This window comes from Physcomitrium patens, chromosome 14 (assembly GCF_059467195.1).
Source record: "Physcomitrium patens ecotype Gransden chromosome 14, ASM5946719v1, whole genome shotgun sequence".
In the NCBI taxonomy this organism is placed as follows: domain Eukaryota; kingdom Viridiplantae; phylum Streptophyta; class Bryopsida; order Funariales; family Funariaceae; genus Physcomitrium; species Physcomitrium patens.
In genome coordinates, this window is record NC_143423.1 from 7692631 (window position 1) to 7711299 (window position 18669).

The window sequence follows — 18669 nt, forward strand, 5'->3', positions numbered from 1 at the left end:
CCACTCCAGCCATTGTTGCTAACCACCAACTACCATTGATCCTAATGTTGCTGCCGTCCTACTGCTACTCTGTTGCTACAATCCACACCCTTGTTAAAAAAATAACAATAATAATAATAAAATAAAATTTTTGATTTTCAAGTTCAAATTTATCATTTTATTTGACTTTATATTTTAAGGTACATTTTACTCAACTTTTCTACTTCATCTTGTATTTTTTTCACATATTTATTTATAATGAGTGCTTCAACATCTTCAATTACTTCTACTATGGTTCCAATTATTACCAATGCATCCCAACATTTTCAAGCTCTTTTATTTCTACCATTAACTATGGATGGAAATAATTATCTATTATGGGCAAAAATGGCAAAAACAAATTTATTTGAAGAACAACTCTCGGATGCCATTATGTTTGAAGAATCTCTTGTAATAAATATTTCTATTCTTCCTACTATTCGTTGGAAAGCACTTCTTCTCCTTCGTCTTCATCTTTTATTTGCATTACAACAACAATATTTAGAAATGGAAGATTTTGCAGAACTTTGGAAGAATCATAATTCCAAGTTTGATCATTAAAAGACCATTTTTCTTCTACGTACACGTCATAATTGGAAACATTTAAGTGTCTTGGATTTTTCAAATTTAAATGCTTTCAATAGTAAAATGTATAGTATTGTCTCACAATTACGATTATGTAGACAAAGCATCTCTGAAGAAAAAATGATTGAGAAAACTCTCTCTACATTTCCTCATGTATATGATGTACTAGCGTAACAATATAGGAACATGAAATTTCAGAGTCATTCTAATCTCATATCCTATCTACTTCTTGTAGAGAAGCAAAATGAACTATTCTTGTCGAATGCGGAAGCTCATCCTATTGGAACTGCAGTTCCAGAATCTCATGCACTTAATATTTCAAAGTCTAAAAAAAAATTATATAAACATGGGAAACGTGCTCATAAGTATCAGGGTAGTCATAGTCATGACCATTTCTATTCATATGTAAAGAATAAACGTTCTATAATTAATTATAGTAAAAAAAATAAAAAAATAAAAAATCAAAGATGCGTTCTTGCCATAAGTGTAGAATGATTGGACATTTAGCACATGCGTGCTGTATTTCAGAATATTTTATTAAAATATTCCAAGAAAATAAGAAACTACGAGCTGAGGCTCGTGAAGTTCATACCATGGATGCGTCGATGGATTCAATTGGTGTTGATGACTTAGAAGTTTATATGAATGACAAAACCTCTAATGATGAATCAAATGATATGCTCATTGATTGTGCAACAACATATATTAACTTGCGAGATAGACAATTTTTTATTAAAAAATCTTTAACTTGGTAAACTAATAATATGATGACCATGGCTAGAACAAATGCGTTTTGTTTCTAAGAAGGCATAGCAATGGTAAAATTATCTGCAAGTTCCATCAAAAAATGTAAATACGAGATGTTTACACCCTTAGCACCTCAGAGTCTGATTAGCTACCAAGATGTGTGTATTAATGGTTATCACCTCTCGACTGCCATTTTAAATAGAAAAGAGATTTTAATTCTTGCAAAGAATCATAAAATTGTTGAAAAAGCTTTTACTACATATAATGGTTTATACCAAATTACGATTTGGCCTTCCATTATATTTAATTTTACATCATCTATCATAGAGAGTTCATTATTATCAATTTTTATGTTGTGATACCTGATATATAGGATAATCAGGAAAATATGTTTTGGGCACATTTTCCTGATTATCCTATAAAAACATTGCGTATAGATAATGCAAAAGAATTCACATTAAAGTCTTTTGAAGACTATTGTATTGCAACAGGAATTGAGTTGACATATTATGTTCCATATGAACATACTCAAAATGGACTGGCAAAGTCATTTATAAAGCATATAAAACTCATTACTCGACCACTCCTCCTTCACGTAAATTTACCTATATCTATGTGGGATTGTGCAGTTTTATATGCTGCAGCATTAATATGCATCCGCCTTTCTTCTCTTGAAATTGTTTCATTACATGAGCTCATTTCAGGTTGTGTTCCAAATGCATCTCACTTACAAGTATTTGGTTGCCGTGCTTGGATTCCAGTACCAGAACCTCAATGGCATACCATTGGAGTTCATCGACAAGAAGGCATATATGTTGGTTTTGATTCACCAAGCATTATTCGTATTGTTGATCCATTAACTGGCACATTATTACATGCATGTTTGCAAAATTGCCATTTTGAAGAAAATATATTCCCATCTCTTTAAAGAAGAGTATCCAATCAACAAATAAATAAAGTACTTCTATTTGAAGCACCAAAAATGTTTATAATGAATCCCAATCCTAGGATATCTTTGGCTGAAACTGAAGTTGGTAAGTTTTTGCATCTAAAACGGATCATAGATAAAACACCTGATGGCTTCAATGATGCACCTAGAATTACAAGAGTTCTTATTAATGAGGCTCAAAATACACCTGATGGCTTCAATAATGCACCTAGAATTACAAGAGTTCATATTAATGAGGCTCAAAATACACCTGATGGCTTTAATGATGCACCTAGAATTACAAGAGTTCCTATTAATGAGGCTCAAAATAAACCTACTCAGATTACAGTGCCACTGACTATTATACCTCAAGTTATAACAACAACAATTAAAAGAACTCGTGGACCAAATAAGCAACCATGTAAGAAGAAAGCTATAATATTGACTAATCTTGGTATTATTTCTCAAGAAATTTTCACTCATCCTAAAGGACCACCAATTTATGATGATATATCCATGCATAATATACTTTCAATTCTTATGAAAAACAATCTTTGAATTGGAAGGAATAAGAACAAGTTGAGTAAAGAATTATCTATTCTATATTGTGTTATAGCTAATATTGTCATGAACATACTCATGTAAGCTAGTAATTACATATACAAATAGGTGGATGTAAGTAAAAGTAGGTAAAAATAAGTTAATTCTATAGTATTTAATATGGATGCTTCTTAGAAGCTTCATAGATGCTGCTTTGACTTCATAGGTGTCTTTAATTGATTTTTTGGATTAGAAACGTGGTCATTACATTGGCCATGTGCCACACATGTTGTTAGCTTGAAGATCAAGCTAACTATGTGGCCCACACGTAGAAAAACTTGCCTTGTAAGTCAAGGCATGTGTCCTATAAAGTCAATACATATTGGAGGTCCTATAGAACATCACCACGTAGCCCTTAGTTAGATAGTATATATAGAGACAAGAATGAAGCCCTCTTCACTCTTGTCAACTCTTTTTTTGCTTCTAGTCTAGTTTCAAGGGTCTCTAGTTTTCTTGTCTTTTGGCAATAGCCATTCTAGTTTCTTTTTCAATATACATACTTGTTTATTTATATTTTGTTACCTTTCTTTGAGTGAAGGCTCACTTGTCTGAATTTCTTTTTTATCGAGTTCTTGTCCTTGATAGATTGACAAGAGTACACCTACAATATCAGAGCTTTGTCTAATCTTGATTAAGAGTTAGTTACCTCTTTTTCTTGATAAGATATAAGCATATTAGAAGTTGCGGATTACCCTCTTCTAAACTGATATTGTCCTTAGTATTTTCTTTGTTCTCAAGTCCTCTCTTCTATTTGTCTCGAGCAATATTAGACATCTTCTCTTTTCTAAGTGTTATCATGGCAGAACTTCTTGAAATGAAGAGTGCAATGGCACAAATGCAAGAGCAATTGAGAGAGTTAATGCTTGCGATGTATCAACTCAATTTACGACCACAAGCAGCAATAAGATTGGCAGGAAGTGAAGATATAGAAATGGTTGGAGCTGCTTCAACATCTGCACAAAATCATGTCCTTTCTCCTATGGTAGAACGCCCTTCCAGTATTAGAGAACCAAAAATTGTCCTACTCGAGAAGTTTGATGGCACCAGATCCAAGTTTTGAGGATTTATCAATCAAGTACAACTTGTGATTGAACTTCAATCTCAAAGCTATCCAACTCCACGATCGCAAGTTAGATTCATTGGTATGCTTCTTTTAGGTTCAGTACTATCGTGGTTTTCATCTTTTCTTGAACGACGAGATCCAATATTAGATAATCTAGAGGCTTTTTTGGTAGAGTTTTGATCCATGTATGGAAAAAATGATGCAATTCGTGTTGCAATCAATAAGATCCTTATTTTACAATAAGGCAATCGATCAGTAATATTGTACGCTTCACAATTTTGATAACTTGCAACTGATATCAAGTGGGATGATGCTGCACTTATTAGCCAATTTCTCTACGGATTATAATATGAGGTAAAAAAATTAATGTTCAACTTATCTGATCCTCAAACATTGAGTCAAGCAATTCACTTTGCTGTGAATTGCGACAATCGCCTTTTTGAATTCTGATCTGAGAACCGACCTCAACGTTACTATAATTCAATGGCAACACCAACACCTCTTCAACACATACATTCGGAAGTAAAGGATATGTAAATTGATGTACTACATTTCAAACCTCTTACTGAGCAAGAAAAGACTCGTCGTTGTCAAGAAGAATTATGTTTATATTGTGGAGAACCAAAGCACACTGCTCAACATTGTCCAAAGAAATGGCGTAATTATAAAATGAAGAGTATGGCTGTAAAAGAAGACAATATGTCTGAAAACGAGTTTGTCCAGCTACAATAGGGACCGTGCGGCTAGAACCTTGCACAATATCTAGTAAAGGTCCTATTTTCTCCTCAGAGCCCTCTCCTTGTTTTACATTAAATGTTATTTTAGGACGTAAATATTACAAAGCCTCTGCCTTGTTGGATTCAGGAGCTTCGATAAGTTTCTTAGATGAAGAATTTACTAAAAGACATAGCATATCTTTAGTAAAGAAAACTAAACCTATTCATATAGAAGTCATAGATGGTCGTCCATTGTCTTCTGAGGATATTACTCACAAAACCCTTCCTATAGAAGAAATAATCAATGATCATAATAGCTTTGTAGTATTTAATATTATTAGATCTCCCTCTAATCTAATCATTTTAGGTTTATCGTGGTTAGAAAAATACAACCCTTAAATAGATTGGATTTCTGGAACTCTTATTTTTTCTAAAAATATAACTAATAGTGTAGTTAATCAAGTAGAAAGTCATAAGTCCAGTTCAATTAAACCTGTATTTATAGGTACAAAAGCTTTCTTGCATGTTGCTATGAAAGAATCACCATATATTATTTATGCCACACCTATTTCTACTAGTGGAAAGACTTCAAGTGGCATTCCAAGCCAATATCAAGAATTTCAAGATGTATTCAAAAAAAAGAATGTGGATACACTTCTGGAACATCGTCTCTATGATTGCTCGATTGACCTTCAAGAAGGAGCACAACCACCATTCGGACCAATCTACAGTTTATCACAAAATGAGTCGACTGAACTCAAAGAGTATATTGAAGAAAATCTAGCCAAGAATTTCATACTCCATTCTAAATCTTTGGCAAGAGCTCCAATTCTATTTGTGAAGAAAAAACATGGATCATTGCGGATGTGTGTTGATTATCGAGGACTCAATAAGATTACTATTAAGAATAGGTATCCACTACCTTTAATATCTGGACTTCTTAATCAGCTGAATCAAGCTAAGATCTATACAAAAATAGATCTCCGGGGAGCATACAATCTAGTACGCATCAAAGAAGGAGATGAATCGAAGACTGCGTTTTGAACTAGGTATGGATATTTTGAATACAACATTATGCCTTTTGGACTTACAATTGCACCAACAGCTTTTCAACATCTAATGAATGATGTTTTTCGAGAGTTTTTGGATGATTTTTTGATCTGTTATCTAAAAGACATCTTGATCTATTCTAAAAATCCAGAAGAACATGAACTTCATGTTCGTCATGTGTTACAAAAATTAAGAGATGCAAGACTCTATGCCAAGATAGAAAAGTGTATATTCTACACTACTCAAGTTGATTTCTTAGGTTACATCATTTGAAATGATGAAATCAACTGGATGGTCTTCCTCCTCTGGTATAGGACACTATTGATGGTTGAGAGGCCCTATCAATCATCTTCAAAGAGAACAAAGATCAGAGTATGTGGCGAATACAATTCGTTGTATCATAGATTTTCTCAACATATGATGACCGCTCCTTGTGGAACTCGTCCCTAGAAGGGAGGGTAATGTCATGGATATACTCATATAAGCTAGTAATTACATATACAAATAGGTGGAAGTAAGTAGAAGTAGATAAAAGTAAGTTAATTCTATAGTATTTAATATGGATGCTTCTTAGAAGCTTCATAGATGCTGCTTTGACTTCATAGGTGTCTTTAATTGATTTTTTGGATTAGAAACGTGGTCATTACATTGGCCATGTGCCACACATGTTGTTAGCTTGAAGATCAAGCTAACTATGTGGCCCACACGTAGAAAAACTTGCCTTGTAAGTCAAGGCATGTGTCCTATAAAGTCAATACATATTGGAGGTCCTATAGAACATCTCCACGTAGCCCTTAGTTAGATAGTATATATAGAGACAAGAATGAAGCCCTCTTCACTCTTGTCAACTCTTTTCTTGCTTCTAGTCTAGTTTCAAGGGTCTCTAGTTTTCTTGTCTTTTGGCAATAGCCATTCTAGTTTCTTTTTCAATATACATACTTGTTTATTTATATTTTGTTACCTTTCTTTGAGTGAAGGCTCACTTGGCTGAATTTCTTTTTTATCCAGTTCTTGTCCTTGACAAATATTTGGAATAGACCATCTATTATGGTAGATGAATCATTTGCATGTATGATTATAGAAGCCCTTTCTTGTGAGGAAGACGATCTTGAACCTCAAACCATTGAGGAAGTGATGCATCGCTCTGATTGGTCAAAATAGAAAACTGCTATTGAGGAGGAATATGCCTCTTTGTATAAGAGAAAAGTCTTTGGTCCAATTGTAGATACTCTTATATCTCGCCCAATGAGATATAAGATGGTATTAATATGCAAGCGAGATGCTCAAGGTCAAATAACCTGCTATAAAGCTTGTCTTGTTGCTTAAGGATTTACTCAATGATTTGGCATTGATTATGAATCCACATATTTTTCAATCATGGATTCAGTTATATTTTGATATATTATTGGAATGATAGTTCATGCCACCCTTGAGATGCATTTGATGGATGTAGTAACTGCATACTTATATGGTTCTCTAGATGCAAATATTTATATAAAAGTTCCACATGGCTTAAAAACAGGAACTCCAAATGGACCTACTCCAAGATAATATCATAGTATTAAATTATGTAAGGCCTTGTATGATTTAAAACAATCCAGATGCATGTGGTATCAATGTCTTCGAGATTATTTAATAACAAATAAGTTTGTAAGTGATACTAATCCCTTGTTTGTTTATCAAATGAGATAAAATTGGTTTTGCAAACATCGCTATATATGTTGATGATCTTAACCTAGTGGGCACTACATCTACATGTTTTTTACCTACTAACCTACTTATATGTGAATTTGAGATGAAAATGCTAGGAAAAACAACTTTTTGCATTGGTCCTCAGATTATGCATCTAAGAGATGGTAGCATTTTTGTCTATCAACTAACGTATATTAGACAAATCTTGCAAAGATTTAATATGATTGATGTTTATCCATTGTCTACACCAATGGTTGGACATGGTCGTGATGGTCATGATCCATACCATCCATGCGAGGAGGAGAAGGAAATATTAAGAGATCAATATGCACATCTAGCAGCGATTGGAACACTTTTATATTTGGCTACTCCTACAAGATTAGATATTGCATTTGCAGTTAGTATTCTTACAAGACATAGTGCACGTCTAACACTACAACATTGGAATGGCATCAAATATTTATTACATTATTTAAAAAATACTGAAGACTTAAGATATTACTATACACAATCTGCAAATCCAAAATTAGTTGGATATTATGATGTAAGATATAAATTTGATACTACAACAACTAAATCTCAAATAGGATATGTATTTTTAAGACATAGAGCTACAATATCATAGAAATCAGTGAAACAAACAATAATTGTAACTTCATCCAACCATACACAAATTATTGCCTTACATGAAGCATCTTGAGAATGTATTTGGTTGTGAACAATTGATAAATTCATTCAAACAATCTGTGGATTTTCATATGATGATTCTACAACCATCTTGTATAAAGATAATAGTGCTTGTATTGCACAGAAGCAAGTTGGTTTCATTAAAGGCAACATGACAAAGCATATTGATCCAAAGTATTTTAATTATACCCATGACTTGATTACTCATCAAACACTTACAATTAAGAAAATTGAATCTGCAAATAATCTTGTTGATCTCTTCACCAAAGTCCTTTCATTGGGCAACCGTTGTCGACTTACTTATGGCATTCATATGTGGCGACTTGCTTTTCTTGAATAAGAAAGTTAATGAGCTCTTTAAATAATTAAAAAAAATGATGTTGTATTCTTTTTCCTTCATCTATGTTTTCGTCCTTAAATACAATAAGGTTTTCCTAGATAAGGTTTTAATGAGGCAATAATTGTTGTTTTTTCAAGATTACAGAAAAATATAGATCATAATTCTATACAAATTTTATATTATGTAAATATTATGATGAACAAGGAAGAGTGTTGAGAGCATTAAATGTAGTCGGCACTCTCCATAATATTTATTGTAGACTACAATAAATACTATAGCTATAGTATTTAGAATATAGTAGAAAAGAACTATTTATTCTCTCTCTTTTCTCCTCTTGTATACGAGACACAACCAGATCAATAGATTTTTATTTATGAAGCTCTCTTTCTTTAGAAATCCTCTTATATGTATTACTTACTATTACTTTTGTGTATATGTATGTGTGTGTGTATTACTTACTACTACTCTTGTGTCTTTCTAAACATTCTCAACAGTCTCTATTTCAATGGAAGGAATTTTTTTTTTTTTTTTTTTTGGATTATTGCGTTGGTTTTCTTGTGAAGTTTTAGTTCTAAAGACATAAAGTGTGAAACATTATGTCTTCAGAACTAAAACTTCACATGAAATAAAAAAGAAGTTAATATCATAGAAGAAAGTATAGTTCTTTTTTATTGCATAAAGAATTTTTCTTTTAAATTTTATAAATTACAAACAATCAAGAATGAAATATCTTTTTGATTAAAATATAAAAAAATATATAAAAAATCAATAATAAAATATCTTTTTATTATAAATATAACAAAATAATATCAGTTTGAGAATTAGTCAATAAGTTCAATTCTTTTGCAATATTTGTAATAACTCTAAATAAATATTATTTATTTTAAGTGATTGATAAATACTTTATCTTAATAATGTACTTGGATCATAATTGATGCAACTAAAATTAAAAATTTTAAATCTAATTTTAATGTAATGTTGAATAATCAATAAGATACAATAATCAATATATAATTTAAATTTAAAACCAAATATAATTTAAAATTTAAAACTTAACTTATAGAATATTAATATTTAAAAATCTATCTATTATTATTTATTATAAATTATAATGATTATGCATAAATTATAATTATTAAATTTAATTAATATTTTTATTTTTTATTAATTTCAATATATATTTATATAAAAAACTATTAGTTATCACAAATATACATATTTATCTAGATTCAGAAGAATTAAGTGGAAGTAAGTAGAAGTAAGTAAATTTCATAATATCTTATTGAAAAGCTTCTTGGAATCTTTATAAATGTGAATTTGATTTTACAAATATCTATTGGTGATTGATAGGTTGAAAACTTGGCCAACAAATTAGCTACCTATTTCATAAGTTGGCTACTTGTGGTAGAAGTTTATTATGTGGCTCACATGTAAAACTTGTCTTGCAAATTAGACATGTATCTAACAAGTTGAGCATATATTACAGGTCCTATAGAATATCGCTAGATAGCTTTTAATTAGATAATATATGTAAATATAAGAATGAAGCTTTTTTTACTCTTATCAAAGCACTTTTTGCAATCATGGATTTATTTCAAGAATGGTGCTATTATCTAGAAGGCTTTTTTAGTTTAATTATTATTTATACAAATTATAAGAACCTTAAGTATTTTATGTCAATACATGTTTTAAATTGTGGCTAAGCTTGTTGAAATATGTTTTATCAAGATTTGAATTCAAAATCACTTATTTACCAAAAAAAATTATATTTATTAAATATCTTTTCTAGATGTTCTTATCTTGTACTAAAAGAAGAAAATGTAGCTTTTGATCAATAACAAATTATTCTTTTAAAGCCAAAGTAATTTTATCTTTAAGCTATAAAATCAATATTGATTATTAATTCAATCTTTCTTATATAACTTATTTATATATTATCCTTAGATCTTTTTATTCATAATATTAAAAATAATTCTTTTAAATTTCATAATACTTTTAAATTTGAGTTTAAAAATAATAATAAAAAATATTTTAAAAAATAATAAAATATTCCAAAAAGTGAAGTATAATTACGAGCTCTTCATGCTTCTCATGCTTCTCATGATTTTCTAGCTATAAGATATTTTGGATACAATAAGATCTTAAAATTAATATGAAAAGATTTTTAATACCATCAAATATAAAAGGTAATTATAACTTAATACAATCATGTAAAATTTGTTAAAGATTAAAAATTTCTTATCATCAATCTTAAAAACTTCTCCAACCACTACTTATACCAAAACAACCATAGTCTTTTGTTCTTCTAGATTTTATGAAGGATCTACATATTATATATTCTTATAATTATATATTTTTTATTGCAAATTTTTTCACAAAGATTTTTTATTTTGTATCATATATAAAATCTATCATGAATGAAAAAACAACTAAACTTTTTTTGACAATATTTATCAATATCATAGATTGCTACGAGATATTATAATAAATAAAAGAACTTATTTTATATCAAAATTTTAATGAATCCTCTTTAAGATATTAAAAATAGACATAAAATTATTTTTAGATTTTTATTTTTAAATTAAAAACTAAATCAAATTAATAAATCAAATTTTATAGGAGTATTTGATATGTATTATCAACTACTATTAAAATGATTGGACAATTATTTTTCCATTGAAAAACTTTGCCTATAATAGCATAATATATTATTCTATTCAAAAAATGTTTTTTTATATTAATTATAATTATTATTCATAACTTGATATTTTTTACTTTACAAAATTTGATAATCTTATATCAAAAGATTTGACAATTGTTTTATCAGAGATGTATGCAACAATGAAGGTGCAATTAAAAGTTCAAGAAGGAAAAAAATTTAATACAAATATCTTTTGGAAGGAACAACCTAAATTCCACATTAGTAATAAGGTATGATTATTTTGTTATAATATCAAGACTAGTCATCTTTTTAATAAGTTGTCACAGGCATACATATTTATCCTAATAATTATCTATATGATTAAATAAAAGTAAGTAAAAATAGATTTATTTTGTAATATTTTCTAGAAAAGCTTCATAGACGTTGCTTTGATTTTATATGTGTTTGTAGTTATTTAGTAGGTTAGAAACTTCATCAACAAATTCACTACATATTAATAGCTTATAAAATAAGTTATTTATATGGCATATATATAAAAAACTTGCCTTGTAAGTTAAGATAGGTATCTTAAAAAGTCAATATATTTTAAAATTCTTATAAGACATCACCATGTAGCTCCTAGTTAAGAGTATATATGGATGCAAGAATGAAGCCTTCTTCACTCTTGTCAATGTCTTTCTAATCTTTAATCTTCTTTCAAGACTTTCTAATCTTCTTGTCATTGGCAATATCCATTTTAATATAATACTATATCATCTTTCAGTGATTTTTTTGTTGTCTTAAGTGATACAAGAGAATATTGATATTTTAATTCTTTGATGTTCATGTCCTTGATAATTTGACAATAGTAGTAACTCATTATTTTATCTTATTTTAGAAGTGATTGGATTATCCAACTTTTATTTTTATATTTTAAAAATTACAGATTATTCATCTTTAAAAAAAATATTTAATTTTCATACATTGTTTTTTTTTTTCCTTAAAAAGAAAAAATTATCCCTCTTGGTAAAAATTTTCATTCAATATTAGAGATTGTAGATTATCTTCTTTTAATTTGACTTGAAGATTTATTAAGTTGTTTGAAATAAAAAGAAATATTATAGATACTACATTTGGTGGAAGTAAGAATAGATTTATAAGTATTGTTGAACTTCACAAACTTATCAATACTCTTAGAGTGGAAATTTCATGCATCACCAGTACCAACCATAGAAACGCTAATCTTATGCTTATAGAAGAATCTTATGCCTATAGAAGAAGTTTAAAATCTATGAGAAGTTGTATAGTTGAAAGAAGTAAGTAGATCAATCTCACAACCAAATCTAAGAAGTTTTTCTTCTACAAGTATGATGGAAACATAGATTAGTATGTCAGATAAGTTTGATGGAATAAGATCAAAATTTTGAGGATTTTTGTAACAACTCAAATTCTATTTAAGATTGCATCCTTTCTAATATCCTAATGGATTTATTCAAGTTGGATTCATAAGTGCACATCTATCTGAAAGTAATCTCTTTTAATTTGCACCTTTGATAGAAAAAGATTCACGACTCTTTTATGATTTAAATTTATTTTTAGAAGTATTTATGGCTATATTTGAAAAAAGTGATCAAAAAAGAGTAGTAGTGACTAAGCTCTTATCTTTAGGACAAGGATCATGGTGAGCTACCATATATGCTACTAAATTCCAAAACCTTGCTTGTAATATGGATTAGAATGGTAAAGCCCTCACCAATCAATTTTGACATGAGTTGAAGGATAACGTCAAAGATTTTTGACAATCTGCTTATTGAGGCCTCAATAATCAATGCAAAGTCAAAGTCCATTAGCCTTTTTAAGTGCAAAGAATAAAATTGTTTCTTTTGGTAATGTATTTTTTCAAATAAGACCCTTGTCTAAAAATTCTTCTAATGTCTTTTGTAGCTCTTCAAGTTTATTTGGTGCTAGGCAATAAATTAGTTGGCTTGTTAATTTCACTCTAGATAATAGTTTTATTTGAAAGGAGGTACCTCAATCAAGTACCATACTGCTAGGTAAGTCAATTAGAAAAAACATCTCAATATTCATATATGAATTGCTTTGCTTGTTGTGCTCCTTTGGCTGTCTTTTTCACTACTAAGGCAAGATTTGGAACCACCATATATACCGGTTGCTTATGTTGTAATTATTTTTTCATAAAAGTCATCCATATAGATAAGCTTTTAGCCGTAGATCATTTTGTTACTTCATTCAATTCAAAGGCACAAAGAATCACTTTGCGTCTATCATCTTTAAAGAAAATCATCATTGCTAACTAATCAACTTGCTTATTTTCTACCGTATTTGTGGTGTGTTATAAAAACTTAGAGATGCAAGATTATATGCAAAGATAAAAAGTGTATATTCTACACTATTCAAGTTGATTTCTTAGGATATATTATTTCCAACAAAAGATTAATGATAGATTCTAAAAAGTTCTAAATTATCATAGATTCAAAGGTTCTAAAAAAAATCAGAGATGTACAATATTTTTTGAGATTTACTAATTAATTTTTAAATCTTTATCAAGAACTTCTCTTAAGCTGTGGCTTATCTTACACATTTGACATGTAAAGATAAACTTGAGTGGAATAAAAAAGCAAAAATAACTTTTGAAGCTTTGAAGAAAATATTTATTTTTATACTAATTTTATATCATGTCAATTTTTTTGAGGTATTTTTCATCAAAATAGATGCAATTGACTTTATTATGGATATTATTTTATCACAAATAAGAATAGATGAGAAGCTCCATCTAATTTCTTTTTATTTCAAATTTTTTTTAAAAATCAAGATTAATTATGAGATCCATAACAAAGAGCTTTTTATAATTATAGATTCATTTAAAGAATGGAATCATTATTTAGAAGGTACTTCTAGTCCAATTATTTTATATAAAAATAATAAGAATCTCAAGTATTTTATGTTGGTATGTATTTTGAATTGTTACTAAGTATGTTGGAGTATTTCTTCATCAAGATTTGATTTCAAGATCACCTATAGATTCAAAAAATAAAAAAGTTTATCAGATGCTTTTTAAAATGTTTTCATCTTGCACCAAAAAAAAAAAAAAAAAAAATGCAACTTTTGATCAATAAAGAATGATTTTCTTGTAGCAAGAGCAATTTTATCTTTGAGTAATAAAATCAATATTGACTATTGATTCAATCTTTATTAATCAAATTCAATCAAGTATGTCTTTTGATCCTCTTGTTCATAATATCAAGAATAATTCTTTTAAGTCTCATGATACTTTTAAGTTCAAGTTCATAAATAATCTACTCTACTTTGACAGGCAATTATACATTCCAGAAGGAGAAGCATGATTATGTATTCTTCAAGCTCATCATGACTTTTCAATAGCCAAATATTTTAGATACAATAAGACTTTGTAACTAATATCTAAAGATTTTTGATGGCCTCAAATGTAGAAAGTAGTCAAAAACTTTCTACAATCATGTGATATTTGTTCAAGATCCAAAACTCCTCTTCATCAATCTTAGACTTCTTTAGCCATTACCTATTCTAGAACAACCATAGACTTTTGTTTCTATAGATTTTATCATAGATCTTCTAGTCTCAAATTTGCATAATTCTATATAGTGGTAGTAGATGGTTTTACTAAAATGGTACATTTTGTATCATATAAAAAATCTATCACAAGTGAAGAAATGACTAAGTTTTTTTTGACAACATCTATAGCTATTATAGATTGTCCAAGGATATTATATTACATAGAAGGATTCAATTTATATCAAGATTTAGGAAAATCCTTTTCAAGATATTAAAGGTGGATATAAAGCTCTCTTCAATTTTTCAACTTCAAAATAATGCACAAACAAAATGAGTGGATCAAGTTTTGAAGCAATATTTGAGGTATATTATCAATTATCAACAAAATGATTGGACAACTCTTTTGCGATTTGTAAAATTTGCATACAATAATTTGGTACATTTGTCTACTCAAAAAATATCTTTTTTGCTAATTATAGTTATCATGTATGACTTGATATCTTTAACTTTTAAAAAATTAATAATCTTGCCACAAAAGATTTTGGCAAATCATTTGTCAAAACTACATTTAATAATGAAGGCACAGTTAAAAGAAGCTAAAGAATGACAAAAATTAAATACATATTCATGTAGCAAAGAACAACCATAATTTAACTAGGATAACAAAATATGGCTACTTTGTCACAATATCAAGACTACTTATCCTTGTGACAAGTTGGACTATGATAGGCTAGGACCTTTTCTTATTTGTAAAAAAATCAATCTTGTTGCTTATCAATTATATCTACTAAGGTCTATGAAGATCCATCTTGTATTCTATGTATTTCTTCTTAAGCCATATAAGACAATGAATATCTTGGAAAGAAGACAAATGCCACCTCTTCTTATAAAATTAGATAATAATCAAGAGTTTGAAGTAGAAGAAGTCTTAGATTCAAATCACTACTAAAATAGGTAAAAATATCTTGTTCATTGGCATGGATATGATATTAATGAACTTACATAGGAGCCAGCAAAGAATCTTACAAATGTAACAAAGAAGGTTGAGGTTTTTCATTGACAGCATTTATCAAAATTAACATAAAGAATAGTAAATCTTTGCTATAAAAGAAATAAGATTTTGAAAAGATAGCATCCTAATTTCTACTCTTGTTTGGTATTTTTGTACATTTTTCATACTAAAAAGATAGAGAATTAATAACCAACAGATTTAATTCACAAGCTATGACTTGGTAACTTTTTGGACAAGACATTACATTTGTCACAATCCTCAAGATGACGTAATTAAGATAAAGATCTTCAAGAACAACATATCTTTCCTTAAATAGATGGCAAGATACAACATGTTTGATATCATGATTTTAGAGGAGACTCTCGATGTTTGGTGACTTTATTGGAGATAAGAATGACTCTTGATGATATTCCAAATGTTTTATTTGAGGGGAATTAAGAAGGCCTTAATAATGATCAAATTATACAATATCTTATTGTAATGACTATATGGTGAAAGATAACAATATGGATCTTATTATAAAAGAACTAAGTTAAAAGATAAAATAAAAAAAATATGGATAAAAGATAAGGTAGTAAAACTTTTAGTAGTAATACTATGTTTTTAAAAAAGTGACTTCTACTTACTTTGTAGGGCCATGAATAAGGCAAAATAAGATAGATTAGAAAAATAAAAAATATATGCATGTGTAGGAGGAATTTAGGAATTTGTTTTAGCAAAAATTATCTAGAAAAACTAGATGTTGATATCCAGAGAGACCCGGTTATGAATTTGGATTGAAAACAGATTCCAAGGCACAAAACCAAGTCCTAACAACGATTTAGAGGTTTTTTTATTAATCAAAGAGTGGAATTTGAGAAAAAACATGATAGAATTTTTATAAGCACTAATTTTAGGATATTTGAGTAGATAATGACCTTGCAAGAGCTTGCCAAGTCGATGTTGTTTTTAGTGACTCTAGTTTTTGGAAAATAAAATAAAATTGATATTTTGGATAATTTTAGGAATTTGGTAATAAATCTATAGGTGAAATTTTTTGGATTTGTAAATGTACTTGTTTTAAATATATGCTATGAATTTAGATTTCATCAAAAAATTATATTGAAAAGCATGAAGGTTTTTGTAGGTTATGGTCTTGAAATTTAAGGTTCTAAGGACCAGTGAGGTTTTCTTAAATATGTATCAATTTGCCAATTAGATTTAGGTAAATTTTTTTACAAAGGTATTTAGCTTGATTTTTAATAAATGTGTAAATTTTGGAAGTAAAGTAATAGTTCAATCAGGAGTAATTGGCTTTGGAACATTGGCATTAAGGTCGGAGGAGGAGGTCGGCCAACATCCAAGCACTTTTAGGTTATCGTCTATTTGGTAATTTCAATATTTTTTAATTTTTTTTGTACTTATTATTAATTTAATTAGTAAAGAATGTATAAGATTTGAATTAAAATCAATAATTCAAATATTAATTATCAAACTTCAAAATTTGTTGTAAGGTTGTTAGAAATTTGTTTGAGATTTTAAAAATTGATTAAGATTTGATTAGGATTAGGATTCGTTTAGGATTTAGATTTTGATTAGGATTAGGATTTGGTTACAATTAGGATTTGGTTTGGTTTAAAATTTGGTTTGGATTTCTTTAAGGTTTCTTTGGGATTTTTTAAGATTTTTTAAGATTTTTTTAGGATTCTTTAGAGTTTCTTTAGAATTATTTAGGATTTCTTTAAGATTTCTTTAGGATTCTTCAGGATTTTTCAGAATATCTTTGAGATTCTTTAGGATTTTTTTATGATTTTTTTAGGATTCTTTAGAATTTCTTCAGAATTTCATTAGGATTTCTTTAGGATTCTTTAAGATTTCTTTTATATTTCTTTAGGATTTTTTTTGTATTTTTTTTTTAAAATAAAAATAAAAATAAAAAAATAAAAACAAATAAAATAATAATGATTAGACTTAATTGATGCTTGATTATGTTTGTCAAGCTCCGATAGCAATTTATATATAATTTTATTAGAGTAGTTAGGATTTGTTGTTACAAATTCCTTTTATCTTCCATAGCTAAGTGGCCAATGTATTTTCAAGCAAGATTTCATGTAATACAACATATTTAGTGAACTTAACATGAAAAGATTGAAGTGGGAGGTGTTGAGTTTTATTGGTGGTTATTGAGATTGAACTTCCATTTGATGGCAAGAAAATTGATTTTAGAGCTTTTGAATTCTTTGAGCTTTAGTGCCTATCTTGAAACACAATAGTAATATTTGGATTATCATGGAGTACTATAGGACTTTATAGACATGTTGGAGTATTTTGAAGTATCATAAGGTATTTATTGGAATATTTCAAGGAATATTTTTAAATATTTTAGAACAAAATGGAAGATGTATCATCAAGGTCTTTTGATAGGTTGAATATTTTGGATGGACCAAATGTTAGTTAATTTTTTAAGGCTTTTTATATATTTATAGAAGAGTAATAAAGGATGCAAGCAATTAAAAAAGGTATCACAAGGGCATTCTAAGGAGTCACCAACAAATTTTGGGAGGTTTAAAGAATACAACATCATTAAGTTTTTACAAGTTTATACATATGCAATAGAAACATGTCAAATCCTTGAGGCAAAGATGATTTCAAGCTTCTATTTGGCTATTGAATCTAAAATTCATAAAAAAATAAAAAGATTACTTGGAAGGGATATAAAGACGCTGTCAAAATTTTAAGAACTTTTGAAAGAAGAATTTATTGATAGAAATGGGGATAAGATTACCAAGTGAAAGTTTTTGGATTGGATAGAATTACAACCAGGCAAGCATATGGATCTTTATGAATTCTTAGAAGAATTTGAGAAGAGATTTTATCAACTGTCATCCTTAAAGAGGCAATCATTTGATGCTATAAAGCTAGAGTTGTTTTTAAATGGTGTTGATGATACTTTGAAACACAAGTTTTTCATGCTTCTTACAGATGAGTCTACAAAGAGTGGTTATACTAATAATTGGGAGAAATTGAAAGAAGCAATGGTTAATTTAGCAAGGCAATAC